Consider the following 18941-nt stretch of genomic DNA (forward strand, 5'->3'; position numbering starts at 1 on the left):
TTCACAGTGTGGATTGTAGGGCACAGCTATGTCTTCTGGAGTGAAAAGTTTGCAGAGAAAACAGGTATGGTGAGAGACCTTGCTTTGCCAAATGTAGACATTAAATGGATTGGTCAGAGAGGGTTAAAGTGGCACCAATTGATGCCATTGGTGAAATCCTTCATGCAAAACCAACACCCTGACCTCATAATAGTGCACTGTGGTGGCAATGACCTAGGCACTTTGACTGGGGTAGGTCTGGAAATGCTTATGAAGGACACCTTTGCACAACTGTTTTCACTTTTCCCTAAAACTGCCTTTGTGTTTTCTAACATATGCCAAAGGCAAAAATGGAACTGGTCCAATCATTTCTGTCCGCAGATTGACAAAGCAAGAAAGCACGTCAACAAATCTGTTTCTGCTTTCCTCCGTGACTATGGTATGGGTTCCATTTACCACAACAACTTGCGTTACGACATGCAAGACATTTATAGAGGAGATGGTGTGCACTTCAATGATGAAGGGAACAGAGTCTTCCTCTTGAACCTTAGATTCTGCATCGGTACTTACTTGTAGGTACCACTTAAAAATCACTTCATAAACACAACGGCTCTTTTTAGAGCCCCCTAATATCTAAACACTTAAATCTGCATTTCATTTCTTTTTTTTTTTTTTTTTTACCGTACGCTTACCGTACGCGTACCCCGTGATTTTTTTTAAAAACAATAAATGTTTTCTTTGTACTTTTCTGTCCTTCTTTGACCCCCTTACAAATGTTAGGGGGTCTTAACTCTCCTCCTTGCCCCCTTTTCTTGTTATCACTCTTTTTTTTCTGAGTGAAACATACGAAATGGCGGCCGCCGCTTCCTGGTTTCGGCCGATTCGAATGTTTACTAAGATCTAAGAGCCAATCAGAATCGTGCTCGCGCACGCCACCGTACGCGTACGGTAAGCGTACCGTAAGCGCACCGTAAGCTGGCTCAGATATATATATTGATTTAAAGGCTATTTTCTCAGAATCTACTGAACAGATTTACACCAAACCTACAAAAGGCACTTCCTTGACCTGAGGACTACCTCTCTGCCAAATTTCTAGTAATTCTGTTCAGCCGTTCGGGCTGTAGCCCTGTCTAAAGGTCCTATGGAAAAATGCATGGGAAAAACGCGTTTTGGGACCCCCCTTTTATCTCAGCCCCCGCTTGACGAATCCCCCCGAGACTTTCAGGGAAGGAGCGGAGCGTAGCGCCCCACCTATTTTGAAAAATGTGCGAGGATTCGTCAACCGGTGCCAAAGTTATTCAAAATAGAATGTTGCGGATTTCCTATGGAAACGTGGTCCTAACTATAACTACCTACTGGCGACCGCCAGTAGGTAATATATATATATATATATATATATATAAGAAACTGCTCGCACAGAGAAGACTCCACTCGCGATGTAAATTATGCCTTTTATTGTTAGGTGGGCAGCAGCAGACACAGGTACGTCCTCTCAGCGCAGATTCTGCCAATTGCCACACACGTTTCGGGATAATTTCCTTGTTTACTGGCTGGCTTCTGGTGAACAACAGCTATGCAGTTCATATCGCACCTGCGATTGTTTTTAAATAGACCCGTCCTTGTGGGCGTGTGCTGAGGTGCACTCTGGATCTTGAAGTTCACAGTATAAACCATAGTGGTGCCGCTGTTAATGTCCCTCTATTATTGAATAAAATCACTATTTGGATGCACCCGTCATGCTGCTCGATTCATGCCACACCAAACCGCAACATCACTCCTCGTACGCGCTCAAAATTTAAAGCGCTAGGACCCGCTAACATGCAGTGTGGTGTCTTCGTGGCCAGAGCGGGCCACATAATATCCATAAGAAACTGCTCGCACAGAGAAGACTCCCCTCGCGATGTAAGTTATGCCTTTTATTGTTAAGTGGGTAGCAGCAGACACAGGTACGCCCTCTCAGCGCAGATTCTGCAAATTGCCACACGCGTTTCGGGATGATTCCCTTGTTCACTGGCTGGCTTCTGGTGAACAACAGCTATGCAGTTCATATCGCACCTGCGATTGTTTTTAAATAGTCCCGCCCTTGTGGGCGTGTGCCGAGGGGGAACTCTGGATCTTGAAGTTCACAGTATAAACCATAGTGGTGCCGCTGTTAATGTCCCTCCATTATTGAATAAAATCACTATTTGGACGCACCCGGCATGCTGCTCGATTCATGCCACACCAAACTGCAACATCGCTCCTCGTACACGCTCAAAATTGAAAGCGCTAGGACCCGCTAACATGCAGTGGGGTGTCTTCGTGGCCAGAGCGGGCCACATATTATCCATAAGAAACTGCTCGCACAGAGAAGACTCCACTCGCGATGTAAATTATGCCTTTTATTGTGGTGCACTCTGGATCTTGAAGTTCACAGTCTAAACCATAGTGGTGCGTGCCATTGTTAACACGGATCATAACTACCCTGTTGCCCGACACATAATCTGGTACATAACAATAACCTTAAAGATCTTACTTATTTTGTTATTTATGCTGTCCCCAAACTACCCAGAGGGGGCAACAGGGAAAGAAGGTTACATCAGTTAGAGTCACAATATATCTTGGCACTGGATACTAAGATGCCAAATGGGTTAAATACGGGCGAAGACTTACATAATTTTTTGCAATTCGTTTTTTTGGCCGATGTGTAACATCTGACCGACCATTTCGCACATTATCTGTTGTGGCCATGTTCTCATCTATTCAAACTGAAACAGACAGATGTATTTTAATATGTGTATTTATTTTATGCATTTTATCCAGGTGACTTCTTTTACCCAATATTTATGACCTTGTTACCTATCCCCGTTTTACTCAGTTTTAGCCAGTAATTTTGGTTTTAACTGGTGCTATGGGATTTTTAGAAAAAATGGTTTTTAGTTGGACTTAAAGAGGATCACATTTGGATGACATGTATATAAGTAGGAATTTAACACATATCTATATTGATGTTAGAACTGGTGTTTTATTTGCTACTATATATGCTGCTTCTGCCTGGCACCTTATTTGTTTATTTGCATATGTGTACACCTGGTTCGTACTGGATTAAACCATGTACTTGCCATATCCTTTATGTGCTGCTACCTCCTGGCATTTTATTTGCGTATTTGCACACAGGTCTCATTAAGTGCTGCTACTTCTTGATACTCTATATGTATATAGTAGTCGCTAATAGGGAGTCAATAATAGATTTCACCTAAAGAACAGTGTGCAAATGTGCAGATAAACATTTTTTTTTATATAGATCACTTTGTAAATGTCATGTCCCTGTATGCAGTAATGAGTGCGTGGTGTATGGTTGGTTGGCGGTCTAGCTCTCCTGTGAGTGCAGTACCGCAGGTCACCTTTAGAGCACTTCTGGGTGACAACGTTGAAAGACCCACAATGCCTACACACAAGTGCTTCTGATACAGCTACAGGCACCTCCTTGGCGGTGCCGGCGGAATCGCTAGCAGCTCCAGGTACCTGCTCCTTTGAACTCCTGTTGTGCCGTGTCAGCGCCGGAGCGCTGTTTCTGTCGCGAGGAGACCGGTGCGGGCGCACTCACTTTCCTCCTTCCAGATCACAGTGAGCACCGGGTGTGTCACCGCTTGCCTTCTCTCCTTCCCGATCCGGGTGAGCGCTGGACGCGTCACCGTTTGCCTTCCAACGCCAAAGTCAGCGCTGGAGACAGCCGCAAGGAGCCGAGTGTGGACGCACTCACTCCTCCTCCTTAAAACTTCGGTGAGCGCTGGGCGCATCACCGCTTTCAGTGCTATATAGACCTTGTCAGCCCCGGAGCGCTATAACTTGACACGGGGAGTCCAGTACGGGCGTACTCGCTCGTCCCATTCCCTTCACTGTGAGCGCTGGGGCGCGTCACCATTTGTGCCCTTTGATTGGTATTATTTTCCAGGACTAAGGTCAGGAAGAACAACGCCTTCCACAAGGGGTCCATTAACCCCTTGTCACACCTGAAGGCATGTTTACTAGAGGATTCCTTCCCTTAGTCTTCACCACGCCCCGGTCTGATACTGTTTAAGGTAGGACAAGGGAGCAGGTGAGGAACGGTGGAGGTAGTTCGTGTCATCCCTGCGAGACTACTCTACAGGCAGACGGTAAGGCTTGCGGGGTCTGTGACAGTAACTAGGCTTAGTTACATCAATAAGTTGCTCAGTTTGTCATGATTTCCCGTATTTTGCACTTTCCATTTCTATTTTTACTCTATATTTTCCGATACAGATTTGCAACCTATATATTTCTTGGCATACCATTAATCAGCTGCCCAAATCTTGTCTTAATGAAACTATATTATTGTACGTGTCACACACAACACTTTAAATTGCCCTTGCACTTTGTTCTATGTTTTCACTTCTCCTCATGGTGGTGTATTGACTACATTTTTGCAAAATCAGTGATGACATGTTTCCTGATTGCGCAATGCGCCTGATTATTTTTGGCCACACTTAAAAAGACATCAATTGTATTGTACATTGATATCAAAAGTTGGGTTCTGATTTTTTGCATTTGTGTTTACATTTACTTATTATTTCATATGCATGATGGTTACAATCAGTATGTTCTCTATGTCTTTTCGAGTATACCACTACTTAAGACACGCCATTTGTAATGCACGTCATGTGATCAAGACCAGGGCAACCCGGTCGAAACGCGTCATACAGTGGAGGTCATTAAAACAATAAAGCACTAAATCCACCAAGCTGGTTGAACCAAGCCCTTTTCCTTGCCCTTTTCACCAACCTTCTCAGGTATCCACGTTCGATCAATCGTGATACCAGGTCATCCGATTCCAGAAAAAATATCATCTTTAAGGGAACAGTTCCTCCTGATCCTGAGGAACTGCCCAAAGGGCAAGTTGTCCCGTGATCCTCTGGAATGGTGGCTTCCGTATCTCAAAAGTGTTTTCCTCTCTGCAGGTTGCGTCTTACTCACGCCGAAAGACCGAACCACTGATATTAAAGAAAGAATGATATGCGTGATGACCTTCAACACCTGCAGCAACGCCATCAAGCAAGCTGTCAACAAACATTGGGGATTCATTGTGGACGATCTGGGGGTACAGGATCCCCCCATGCATTCATTCAAGAAAGGGAAGAACATCAAGGACTATGTGGTTAGATCCTTACTTGAGACGCCACCTGGACCATCCAATCAGACACTATAGCACCTTCCGGCAGTCACAGACCATTTTAAATGCAGTCACTGTACAGCCTGCAAAATGACTGTACAAACTAAACAGTTTTGTTATCGCCAACACAAGATAGATCTTATGGCACACACTAACTGCAATACCCAGGAGGTGATATATGCAATCCTATGTCCCTGTGGCTTAATATATGTCGGCCAAACCAGACAGAAAATAAAGGCATGCATAATCCAGCATTGCAACAGGATTTGCTGCAACACTGCTGGGGCCCCATTGCTGGAACAATTTGAAGCAAACAATCACCAACCTGAATCCATGAAATGGGTGGTTCTGGAGAAGATTACACTGGGACCCAGGGGAGGTGATTTAGTCTCAATATTAAACATTCACAAATGCAAGTGGATGGACCTTTTTGATTCAGTCAGGGATGGTCTAAACAAGCTGGATGCCACACATGCCCAACTGTCCACCCTGTTTCAGGACTAGTACGTATACACCTACAGATATATACAAATTGGCACACCTTTTAGGATCCCTTCTATGTTCTCTTTAGATCCACCTTTCTGCACAATATCTGCAGTTTAGGGATCCCTCCTAGAACCTATGGACCATTCACACTGTACCCTTAATATTTTTCCACAAAAGTATCTATCTAAGTTTTTGTGGCATCTGTGTTTAAACGCGTAAACATGAGAATTTTTATGCATATATTGTGCTCCTATATTATGGATAGTGATTACTCTTTAGCACATATTGTTTACAGCTCAAAAGGCAATGGTGGCTAAATGTTTCTTTAATGTATACTTAGGTCTACTTGCACGCTGGTCATGTTCCCTAAAGTCAACATTAACTTGTTATAATATCCGGGAATGCTTTGTATATATATATATATATTTTTTTTTTTTATAGTGTGGTACTGGTTTATTGTTCACATATAGTATGTTTCTGGGTTTTACCAAACAAGGTGTTTTAATGTGACCTAATCGGCTCCACATGACAGACTATCTTTCTACTATGTTCTCCATTCTTGAGGGTTACAGTCAGCATTGAGCGCCTTTTACACTACGTAATCCGACGTGCACGTGCCTAAAAAATCCCTTCAAATAGACACCGCTACGGCGGTCGGGCTGCCATTACAAGTGTATCTGGAGCCACCGGTGGTAAGTGTTTAAACTCTATGTTCTTTCTCTACATACTGGGATTTGAATTCAGGGCGCATTAACTCTTTTATTGTTCCGACCCATCTGTTTTCATATGACTCGTGGATACAGCGTTTCATTTAGCTTTTGCTAAGGTCATGATACAGCATGTGGTTTTCCTTTGTGGTAAAACGTTACTCTGGTTAAACAATTTTAAACCGTCTCACTGAGTCATTACCCCAACATTAGACCATCATGATGAGGCTCATGTTAATCGTTTCTTCTTTTTGCCAATGTATTTGAAGGTTGATGGGTGGCCCTGACGATGTAGGCGGTAGTGTTACATGTTTCTCGGCAGTTATTAACACCGTAACCTTGACTACATTTCATGGTCCTTTTTATGCGTGTGGAGGCCCTAAAGGGTTATTTCCATTAATGAACCTACACACATACCTACTCCCTGCTGACGAGAGGCAACTACCTTGAAACACGTGTCCAGGGATGGCTAACGCGACACTTATTTTCATTTTAAACTTTTGGCATAGGCGTACCCGCCGACGCTACTTCATGGACCACAGTTCTTTGGGGGTAACACGCTGGTAGGACTAGCAGAGTGCGGTCAATCGGATTTTTGTTTACATTCAGGCTCCCTTGAGCCGGTGGGGCTGACGAGCCCATGGCTACGCACCTGCGCGCCTTGAGTGGTACTTTACCTGAGAATATTTTTTGGCAGCCTACGCAGCAACCCTACACACATACCTACTCCCTGCTGACGAGAGGCAACTACCTCGAAACACGTGTCCAGGGATGGCTAACGCGACACTTATTTTCATTTTAAACTTTTTGCATAGGCGTACCCGCCGACGCTACTTCATGGACCACAGTTCTTTGGGGTAACACGCTGGTAGGACTAGCAGAGTGCGGCCAATCGGATTTTTGTTTACATTCAGGCTCCCTTGAGCCGGTGGGGCTGACGAGCCCATGGCTACGCACCTGCGCGCCTTGAGTGGTACTTTACCTGAGAATATTTTTTGGCAGCCTACGCAGCAACCCTACACACATACCTACTCCCTGCTGACGAGAGGCAACTACCTCGAAACACGTGTCCAGGGATGGCTAACGCGACACTTATTTTCATTTTAAACTTTTGGCATAGGCGTACCCACCGACGCTACTTCATGGACCACAGTTCTTTGGGGTAACCCGCTGGTAAGACTAGCAGAGTGCGGCCAATCGGATTTTTGTTTACATTCAGGCTCCCTTGAGCCGGTGGGGCTGACGAGCCCATGGCTACACACCTGCGCGCCTTGAGTGGTACTTTACCTGAGAATATTTTTTGGCAGCCTACGCAGCAACCCTACACACATACCTACTCCCTGCTGACGAGAGGCAACTACCTCGAAACACGTGTCCAGGGATGGCTAACGCGACACTTATTTTCATTTTAAACTTTTGGCATAGGCGTACCCGCCGACTCTACTTCATGGACCACAGTTCTTTGGGGTAACACGCTGGCAGGACTAGCAGAGTGCGGCCAATCGGATTTTTGTTTACATTCAGGCTCCCTTGAGCCGGTGGGTCTGACGAGCCCATGGCTACGCACCTACGCGCCTTGAGTGGTACTTTACCTGAGAATAATTTTTGGCAGCCTACACAGCAACCCTACACACATACCTACTCCCCGCTGACGAGAGGCAACTACCTCGAAACACGTGTCCAGGGATGGCTAACGCGACACTTATTTTCATTTTAAACTTTTGGCATAGGCGTACCCACCAATGCTACTTCATGGACAACAGTTCTTTGGGGTAAAACGCTGGTAGGACTAGCAGAGTGCGGCCAATCGGATTTTTGTTTACATTCAGGCTCCCTTGAGCCGGTGGGGCTGACGAGCCCATGGCTACGCACCTGCGCGCCTTGAGTGGTACTTTACCTGAGAATATTTTTTGGCAGCCTACGCAGCAACCCTACCCACATACCTACTCCCTGCTGACGAGAGGCAAGTACCTCGAAACACGTGTCCAGGGATGGCTAACGCGACACTTATTTTCATTTTAAACTTTTGGCATAGGCGTACCCGCCGACGCTACTTCATGGACCACAGTTCTTTGGGGTAACACGCTGGTAGGACTAGCAGAGTGCGGCCAATCAGATTTTTGTTTATATTCAGGCTCCCTTGAGCCGGTGGGGCTGACGAGCCCATGGCTACGCACCTGCGCACCTTGAGTGGTACTTTACCTGAGAATATTTTTTGGTAGCCTATGCAGCAACCCTACACACATATCTACTCCCTGCTGACGAGAGGCAACTACCTCGAAACACGTGTCCAGGGATGGCTAACGCGACTCTTATTTTCATTTTAAACTTTTGGCATAGGCGTACCCGCCGACGCTACTTCATGGACCACAGTTCTTTGGGGTAACACGCTGGTAGGACTAGCAGAGTGTGGCCAATCGGATTTTTGTTTACATTCAGGCTCCCTTTAGCCGGTGGGGCTGACGAGCCCATGGCTACGCACCTGCGCACCTTGAGTGGTACTTTACCTGAGAATATTTTTGGGCAGCCTACGCAGCAACCCTACACACATACCTACTCCCTGCTGACGAGAGGCAACTACCTCGAAACACGTGTCCAGGGATGGCTAACGCGACACTTATTTTCATTTTAAACTTTTGGCATAGGCGTACCCGCCGACGCTACTTCATGGACCACAGTTCTTTGGGGTAACACGCTGGTAGGACTAGCAGAGTGTGGCCAATCTGATTTTTGTTTACATTCAGGCTCCCTTGAGCCGGTGGGGCTGACGAGCCCATGGCTACGCACCTGCGCGCCTTGAGTGGTACTTTACCTGAGAATATTTTTTGGCAGCCTACGCAGCAACCCTACACACATACCTACTCCCTGCTGACGAGAGGCAACTACCTCGAAACACGTGTCCAGGGATGGCTAATGCAACACTTATTTTCATTTTAAACTTTTGGCATAGGCGTACCCGCCGACGCTACTTCATGGACCACAGTTCTTTGGGGTAACACGCTGGTAGGACTAGCAGAGTGTGGCCAATCTGATTTTTGTTTACATTCAGGCTCCCTTGAGCCGGTGGGGCTGACGAGCCCATGGCTACGCACCTGCGCGCCTTGAGTGGTACTTTACCTGAGAATATTTTTTGGCAGCCTACGCAGCAACCCTACACACATACCTACTCCCTGCTGACGAGAGGCAACTACCTCGAAACACGTGTCCAGGGATGGCTAATGCAACACTTATTTTCATTTTAAACTTTTGGCATAGGCGTACCCGCCGACGCTACTTCATGGACCACAGTTCTTTGGGGTAACACGCTGGTAGGACTAGCAGAGTGCGGCCAATCGGATTTTTGTTCACATTCAGGCTCCCTTGAGCCGGTGGGGCTGACGAGCCCATGGCTACGCACCTGCGCGCCTTGAATGGTACTTTACCTGAGAATATTTTTTGGCTGCCTACGCAGCAACCCTACACACATACCTACTCCCTACTGACGAGAGGCAACTACCTCGAAACACGTGTCCAGGGATGGCTAACGCCACTTATTTTCATTTTAAACTTTTGGCATAGGCGTACCCGTCGACGCAACTTCATGGACCACAGTTCTTTGGGGTAACACGCTGGTAGGACTAGCAGAGTGTGGCCAATCGGATTTTTGTTTACATTCAGGCTCCCTTGAGCCGGTGGGGCTGACGAGCCCATGGCTACGCACCTGCGCGCCTTGAGTGGTACTTTACCTGAGAATATTTTTTGGCAGCCTACGCAGCAACCCTACACACATACCTACTCCCTGCTGACGAGAGGCAACTACCTCGAAACACGTGTCCAGGGATGGCTAACGCGACACTTATTTTCATTTTAAACTTTTGGCATAGGCGTACCCGCCGACGCTACTTCATGGACCACAGTTCTTTGGGGTAACACGCTGGTAGGACTAGCAGAGTGCGGCCAATCGGATTTTTGTTTACATTCAGGCTCCCTTGAGCCGGTGGGGCTGACGAGCCCATGGCTACGCACCTGCGCGCCTTGAGTGGTACTTTACCTGAGAATATTTTTTGGCAGCCTACGCAGCAACCCTACACACAAACCTACTCCCTGCTGACGAGAGGCAACTACCTCAAAACACGTGTCCAGGGATGGCTAACGCGACACTTATTTTCATTTTAAACTTTTGGCATAGGCGTACCCGCCGACGCTACTTCATGGACCACAGTTCTTTGGGGTAACACGCTGGTAGGACTAGCAGAGTGCGGCCAATCGGATTTTTGTTTACATTCAGGCTCCCTTGAGCCGGTGGGGCTGACGAGCCCATGGCTACGCACCTGCGCGCCTTGAGTGGTACTTTACCTGAGAATATTTTTTGGCAGCCTACGCAGCAACCCTACACACATACCTACTCCCTGCTGACGAGAGGCAACTACCTCAAAACACGTGTCCAGGGATGGCTAACGTGACACTTATTTTCATTTTAAACTTTTGGCATAGGCGTACCCGCCGACGCTACTTCATGGACCACAGTTCTTTGGGGTAACACGCTGGTAGGACTAGCAGAGTGCGGCCAATCGGATTTTTGTTTACATTCAGGCTCCCTTGAGCCGGTGGGGCTGATGAGCCCATGGCTACGCACCTGCGCGCCTTGAGTGGTACTTTACCTGAGAATATTTTTTGGCAGCCTACGCAGCAACCCTACACACATACCTACTCCCTGCTGACGAGAGGCAACTACCTCGAAACACGTGTCCGGGGATGGCTAATGCAACACTTATTTTCATTTTAAACTTTTGGCATAGGCGTACCCGCCGACGCTACTTCATGGACCACAGTTCTTTGGGGTAACACGCTGGTAGGACTAGCAGAGTGCGGCCAATCGGATTTTTGTTCACATTCAGGCTCCCTTGAGCCGGTGGGGCTGACGAGCCCATGGCTACGCACCTGCGCGCCTTGAATGGTACTTTACCTGAGAATATTTTTTGGCAGCCTACGCAGCAACCCTACACACATACCTACTCCCTACTGACGAGAGGCAACTACCTCGAAACACGTGTCCAGGGATGGCTAACGCTACTTATTTTCATTTTAAACTTTTGGCATAGGCGTACCCGCCGACGCAACTTCATGGACCACAGTTCTTTGGGGTAACACGCTGGTAGGACTAGCAGAGTGCGGCCAATCGGATTTTAGTTATTAACACCGTAACCTTGACTACGATTCCTGGTCCTTTTTATGTGTGTGGAGGCCCTAAAGGGTTATTTCCATTAATGAACCTTGGCGCAGGCCTTTTCATGGGTAACAGAGTTCGGTTGTTCTTCCCCAACCAGCGCATCCGTTACCTTGTTCATGTCCTTGACGGTGCAGGTGGCATTTCTGCATGGTTCCCGGCAGTGATGAACCTTGCCTACTATTCTAGTATAGAGCCCCTAAAAAGGTTTTTTCCACCAATGAACCTTGTCACAGACTTGGTTCTGTGTAATAGAGTTTGATAGTTGTCTTTTCTCCCTTTCTTAAACCATCGCTTGTGACACCTTGGTTTTGTCCTGAGTCTTTAGGCCAGTATGCAGTTTGTTTTAGGAGCATATAACCACCCGGCTTAGAGTGCAAATCAGCTTTGGTGTGTCGTTCCCCAGGAGGCCTTTGCTCTTTAGTTATATGTATGACCATTTTGTGCTTGCATCTTTGTTTTGAGTGGTGTTTTTAACTGTTGACATTTAGACCTGTGATGCTTTCTAGCATTTCCCATATTTCTTCCGTATTCTGCAGGTTACTAAGCAATCTAGCCTGGATACTAAGGTGCACTCTTGGCACCATCAACTTCAAATTGATTCAAATATTGCTCTCTCAAGTGAGTTTGTATGCAAATAGAATGATATGGTTTAGTGTTATTCTGATCTTCTATTAGGAGCTTACTGGCCCTCATCTTCATAAGGACAGCCAGAAGCTACTTGCTGTCATTTAATGGGAATTACCCCTGACTACCTTGTAATTTAGTTTTGTTTCACTATTGGTGTCACCTAAGTTTAAGCCTATTTGCTTTTAGGTGCTCTCTCCCCTACTTCACTATTTCCCTGAGTCCTGATGAAGACCCCCCTATAAGGATGAAGATACCTTTATGACAACAGGGGTCGAAACGTTGACACACTATTATTGTTATCAAGCATAGGCAACGAGACATGTTTATCTGTGCCTAGAATGTTATGTTTATGATTTAAAAATGTTCTGCCTAGCAAGAAGGTGGATTGGTTCTAAAGACGTTGATGTATTTGAACCACATGACCTTTCCGTTCCCGCACAAAATCACCCAACTCTCCCTGAGCACTCACTCCCTCCCTCTTTTTCAGAGCACTAATATGTACCTATGAGGATTAATATCCTATATTTTATGGTTTGTTTCATTCTATGTCTTTGATGAAGAATTACATTACATGCAATCATCTGTTTTTGTAGTGACGTCGGAACTATTTAACTATGTATCGTTGTTTACCCGGGTCCAGTGGTCTTACGGGTGACCCTATTCGTTATACTCACTCCATTAGGAATTGCATCCATCATAGGGATTGTGGCTTGCTGAGGTCTTCAAACCACCATGTCTGTGATTGCCTCCGAATAAAAAGTTTTTGTTGAAATGCAACCCGTTTTCCTTAAAGTAAAATGGGATGTGTATCAACAATAAAATAATGAAACACTGCCTGATCTTAAAAAATGTTTTCTCAACATTCACAAAGGGGAAAAGGTCCCCTGAGGACCGCTTCCAATTTGTGAATGCATTACCTCCAACTTTAAGCTGTGAAGCGCAATTTGGGCTTTGTACATTCCAAAACACATTTTTTCAGTCACAAACAGGCGGATTCTGTGAATCAGCCCATTTGCGACTGGAAAAATGCTTCGTACTTATGGCACTTAGGGCCAAATGTATCATTATTGGAAATAGCAATCACCTAATTGCGATTCACTGCTAATCTCAATTAGGTAATCGCTATTACACATGTAGGAAACTCCATGAGTTTCATTAAGAGATTCTTAGTGGGTTGCAAATTAACTTACCTCATGAATATTAATGAGGTAGGTCGCAATTTACAAGCCATTAGGAATTTCTAAAATCACAGGGATGGTGGCCTGCTGGGGTTAGCAGACCACCATATCTGTGATTGCTTTTAAATTAAGAAATACATTTTTTTATAAATGCATCACGTTTTCCTTAAAGGAAAATGGGTTGCCTTTATAAAAGAAAAATGAAAAGTTTTCTTTTCATTTTTTAAGAGCAGGCAGTGGTCCCTGGGACCACTGTCTTCTCTGAAAAATCGTTTTTGCTACCATTCCCAAAGGAACCCCTTCCAATTTGCGAATGGGTTACCACCTACTTGAAGTAGGTGGTAAAATGCAAATGTTTTGCAACCACATTTTGGTTACAAAACATTCTTACATACCTCTGCGATTCGGTATTAGGAAGGGACACACTAAACATGCCCCTTCCCAATACTGAATAGGTATTTATTTGCAATTCCAAATTGCAATTCGGTAAGATGTTACTGAATCTCAAATTGGAATTCATACATACCAAAATGCATTTTATATGTCGCAAACAGACCGATTCTGAGAATTGGGCCATTTGCAACTGGTAAAATGCATAATACACATGGCCCTAGTTCTTTTGCAGTTTGAACTTAGTATGTGCTTTTAGATTAGTGTTGTCTGTGTCAATCCAATCGCTGGGCTATAAGTTAGAGGTATGACCATAATGTAAGTTAGCATGTTTGTCAAACCCTGTCTTGGCATCTTGTTGATTACTCATCATCTGTGTTTGTATTTCGTTTAGATGTTCCTTATGCTCCTTCACTATGAGAACCAAAAGTGCTCAAGTGTGGATGATAATTAAAAGAACAAAAAAATGAGAAAATCCTCATTAAGAATTCTAAGCAATGTTGTAAAAAACTCTGGCAACTGCAACATCAACAACCAGTCTTCCTAGTCCAGTATCAGCTGATTGAGAGTTTAGTGTTATTACACCTTATTTTTCTTTCCTATTTATCCATCTATCTGCAGATGGTAGCTGGAGCATGGCCTTGTAACTCACGTCCATGCTCAACAGGTCACATAGTGCACACCAGAAATGATAGATGGCTTGAGATCTCGTCTTTAATTGGAATGATGTTAGGGCATGGAGTTGGATTATGTTTGTTATGAAAACCATAGCCAATGTAAAAGCTGAAGAACCCCTGCAGACGTTGAAAATGTGCCATTTTGTCAGATGTTTCAAGACTATGAGGGTGTTATTAAACTCTGCTGTGGACGGTGTCAAGTCTGTGGTAAAATTCAACCATACAACATACCAAGGACTAGGAAGTATAAGAATGCATTGAAAGATCCACAGTGACACCTGATGAAAGCTTTATGCTTGTGCAAAGACAGCACAAGTAGAAACATATGTCTTTGTGTCCTGGAACATTGATAGGCAACAAAAGTATTTTAGAAATAGTTGTGGAGTGTTTGTCTCCCCATGATGCATTGCTAAGCATAAGGAATGCAATCAAGTCAAAGCCTGAACGTTTAGATTGGCAGCTGATACATGTAAGGCTTTTTTCAAGTAAGTTTATCTTGAGCTGTGCTTCCCTACACTTGCCAGTCTTGTGAATCAAGATGTCTATGTTCCTTGTGCAATAAATCACTGGGTCTAACTCACAAAGGTAAACTTGCACTTTTCTGTACGGTTACTATTTTTTTGCTATTCACAAACTTAGTGTGTCATTATGACTGCCATGACTGTGATCCGATTACGACCGCCGAGGCCAGGAAAGTTCCCCCGCTGTATCGGGATGCAACCATTGCTACCGCAGCGGTCCCATCTACGGCACTGCTCATATCCCCAAATATGTTGCAGCAAGTGCGTAGAAGCTCACAGGAAATATATGATTTGTACACACAAGCATGACATATGTGGGGATATGCCTTGTGCTGCATGTACCCCATTGCTGGAGTTTGGCAAGCTGTACACAGTCCAGACAATGGGGAAACATACCACCTACAGACTTATCTGTATTTTGGCGTACGCAGGCTCGTAGTCTTTAGGGTTTCACTGCCATAGTGTAGAGGGGACCTGGTGAAAGGGATCCACACCGGAGACTGTCGGGGAGAAGTGTATTTGAGTGACTATGCACCCCGCATCCTTCGTTACCGACGAGTCGAGGCAGCCGGTCGGACCGCCAGGGTCGGCTCATCAGAAATGCACTTTGTTCTCCAGACGGCAGTCGGAACTCGCTGTACAGCTCTATGGCTGCTGCTTTTCTCCGACCGCCATCTCAGTGGTTGGAGAAAAGCTGTTGGGGTCAGCGGTCTTCCAGCGGTTGGTCCGACTGCATCCAGCATACATCGTAATTCTGCAATCGTTCCTATCGCTTTTGATGAGAATGCAGCGTTCTGACTGATGCCGACGACATCAGTCTGACTGGCATCGTAATGAGGCCCTAAGAGTTAATAGTAAGATTATAACTTCAGAGACTCCGCAGCCAGGGCACATCTCAATGTAACACTGCAACTAGTTGTGATTCACAATTTCCAAAGGTTGCCTCCACTCAAGTTTCATAAAACCCCACTCAAGCCTTGTATGGTTGACCATCAGGAAGATGAAGCCATGCAGGGCCCAAATCCCAAAAGCATTTACAAATACAGGAAGTAGTTCTCCTGCAGTTATCTTTTACACACTCTCCCATGCCTTTATTAATTGGTCCCAAAACATCTAACATGGGAATAACATGGAAATATTTAAATAACATTAGTTAAAAGAGATAGAACTTTGCCCTCTTTGTACTTTTACTAATTTGGAGTTGACCACTCTGGGGGCTCATTCACAAAATCACATAAAAGAACGTCCCTGTGGTACGACTTCACATACTGAAAATGCTTTGGGGAATTATTAGTCACTGATAGGGCTGGCACCATTGATGTGGGTTCCCCCTGTATTTTTGCCTTTGCCTCCAATGTTTTTGCTGTGTGTTGAACTTCATTTTGCTGTTTACTGCCAAAGTGCAAGTGCTCCCTTTGTAAATTGTTGTTATGGATTGGTGATTCCATGATTGGCATATTTCATTTACTCGTCAGTCCCTAGTACCGTGCACTGTGTGTGCCCAGGGCCTGTAAATCAAATGCTGCTTTTGGGCTGCAGCACTCATTGTGCCACCCACAGAAGCAGCCTGTAAATGTAACTTAGGCCTACCATTGCAGAGCCTGTGTGCAGTCTGGTACTGCCATGTTGACCTGGCAAGTTCACCCACTTGCCAGGCCCTAACCTTCCCTTTTTTACATGTTAGTCACCCCTAAGGTAGGCCCAAGGTACCCCTGTGGGCAGGGTGCAGTGTATGTGAAAGGTAGGACATGCCCTGCTGTGTGTGGCATGTCCCGATAGTGAAATACTGCCAATTTCGTTTTTTACTATTGCAAGGCTACCTGTTCCCATAGGATAGAATGGGGAGTTTACTTATAACATCTTATAAACATACCTACCCCTGGGTACAATGTAGGAAAATTAAATTTAGTATGCCTGAACTCAGAATGTTAAAATGCATCTTTTAGTGAGGGTGATTTTTGCATTCTGTGTTTGAAAATACCACTTTTAGAAATTATGTATTTTCTTGCTTAGCCATCCAGTGTGACTCTGCTTGGATGTGTATTGACTGTCTGGCTTTGGAGTGTCAGGGGCTGGTGATGTGCAGTGGCTCCAGAGAGTCTGGATGAGTCAGGGCTGGGATGAATGACCTGGGCTGCATTTAGAGTAGGGGAAGGAGATTTCCTTTCAGTTGAATGGGCCTAGTCTGCTCTCCACAATGCTGTCTCCACCTCCTGCCAGGAAGCTGTACCAGAGAGGGCAGAACTGGTTTAGACTGAGCACAGGGCTTCTCTGTCACCAGAGAACAAAGGATGTTGCTGTATAAGAAGAGGGGCATAGACCCCAGACTTTTAGATCACTTCTGGGAAATCAAGAGGAACCTTTACCAAGGAGAAGAGCTGGAGAAACTGGAGGAATACTGCCCCTGTGATGTTTGCTGTCTGGGGTTGCCCTGCAGTGGCTACCTTTTGCCAAGAAACGGGAAAAGGGCTTTGCTGGTTGCTGTGTACCCTGCTAGAGGAAGATCTCCAAGGGCTTTTAGAAGAGATTGCCTCCTGTTTTGAAGTCTCAGGGACACAAAGACTTCATCCCAGCTCACGAGAAATTCCTTGCTGGGAGTTCTGACCTGCCAAGAGGTACCTGTGGTTGTTCTCGGCCTCTGGAGGTTGTTCTGGCTTTTGGGAGCTGGAAAAGCAATGCAACAACAAGAAGCGTGACGCATCCGCACCTTTTTCCGGTGCATCACCAAAAAAAACGTTGCAGCACCTGCCCGTGGCTCGAGAAATCACTGCACGCTGCATTGAGTGCATCGGTCTCTGAAGTCCGAGATCACCACACCGATTCTGACGCAAGCCCTGCTGTGCGGCTGCAAGAACCCCTGTATCGTCCAGGATCATTGCATCGAGGCGCCAAGTCTGTTGCATTGTTGGGAGATGCAATAAGAAACCGATGCATCACCTCCCCACGCATTAAGAAACCGACACATCACCTCTTCTCCGGTAAGGAACCGACCCATCACCTCCCCTGCACAGCAGTAAGGAACCAATGCATCACCTGGGAGCAAGGTACCAACGCATCACCTTCCCTGAGTGTAAGGAACCGACGCATCACCTTCCCTGCGGCCCTTTTTGTTTGTGTGCTTGACGCATCCAGGGTGCTTTGTGTGAAAAGTGTTGCATCTGCAATTTGCTTTGAAGTGAACTATTTCTACCATTTGAAAGTCATATTTTTATCACTGTATTGTGGATTTTTATTGTTTTGGTCTTATTTGGTTAAGATAAAGATTACTTTTTTTTCTAAACTTGTGTGGTGTCCATTTGTAGTGTTTTCACTGTATTACTGTATGTGCTCACAAATGCTTTACACACTGCCTCTGAGAAAAGTCTGTCTGCTCTTGCCAAGCTACCAAGGGGGTGAGCAGGGATTATTTTGGAAGTGTATCCCCCTTACCCTGACTAGAAGCAAGGGTCCCTATTTGGACAAAGGTACCTACCTCTACCAACTAGAGACCCCCATTTCTAGCAGTCACTTACCCAAATTTTAAAGGGGCAGTATCCTCACTGAGGATGTATAAGGCAATAAAAAAAATACAATGAAAGGTGTTATGTATGTTTAAAGAAAGTTTATATTACATCATTGTAACCAAACAAAAAAGAAAAAGAGATGGTTTGTGTATCAATGTCAAGTATAGAGTAAAATATGTTCACTCAGCTTGGGAATGTAGCCTTGTGATGGAATGCGGAAATGAAAAATTCATTATCTGACCTCTTTCACCCTTTTGCTGAAAAAGGTCAGATAATCCCGTTCAATCTCTCTCTCTCTCTCTCTTCCTTCTCTCTCTGACGAGAGACAGAGGTTGAGAGAGAGAGAGAGAGAGAGAGAGAGAGAGAGAGAGAGAGAGAGACTGACTTTAGCGCTGGTCACAGACCATGACGGTACACACATCTGCAACTATGGCTTATTCTGATACCTTTCTGCTACACTTTATGCCAAAGTTCATTGTTGCTTGATTGCATCAATC

The sequence above is a fragment of the Triturus cristatus genome, chromosome 5_1 (genome assembly GCF_964204655.1).
Source record: "Triturus cristatus chromosome 5_1, aTriCri1.1, whole genome shotgun sequence".
Taxonomy (NCBI): Eukaryota; Metazoa; Chordata; class Amphibia; order Caudata; family Salamandridae; genus Triturus; species Triturus cristatus.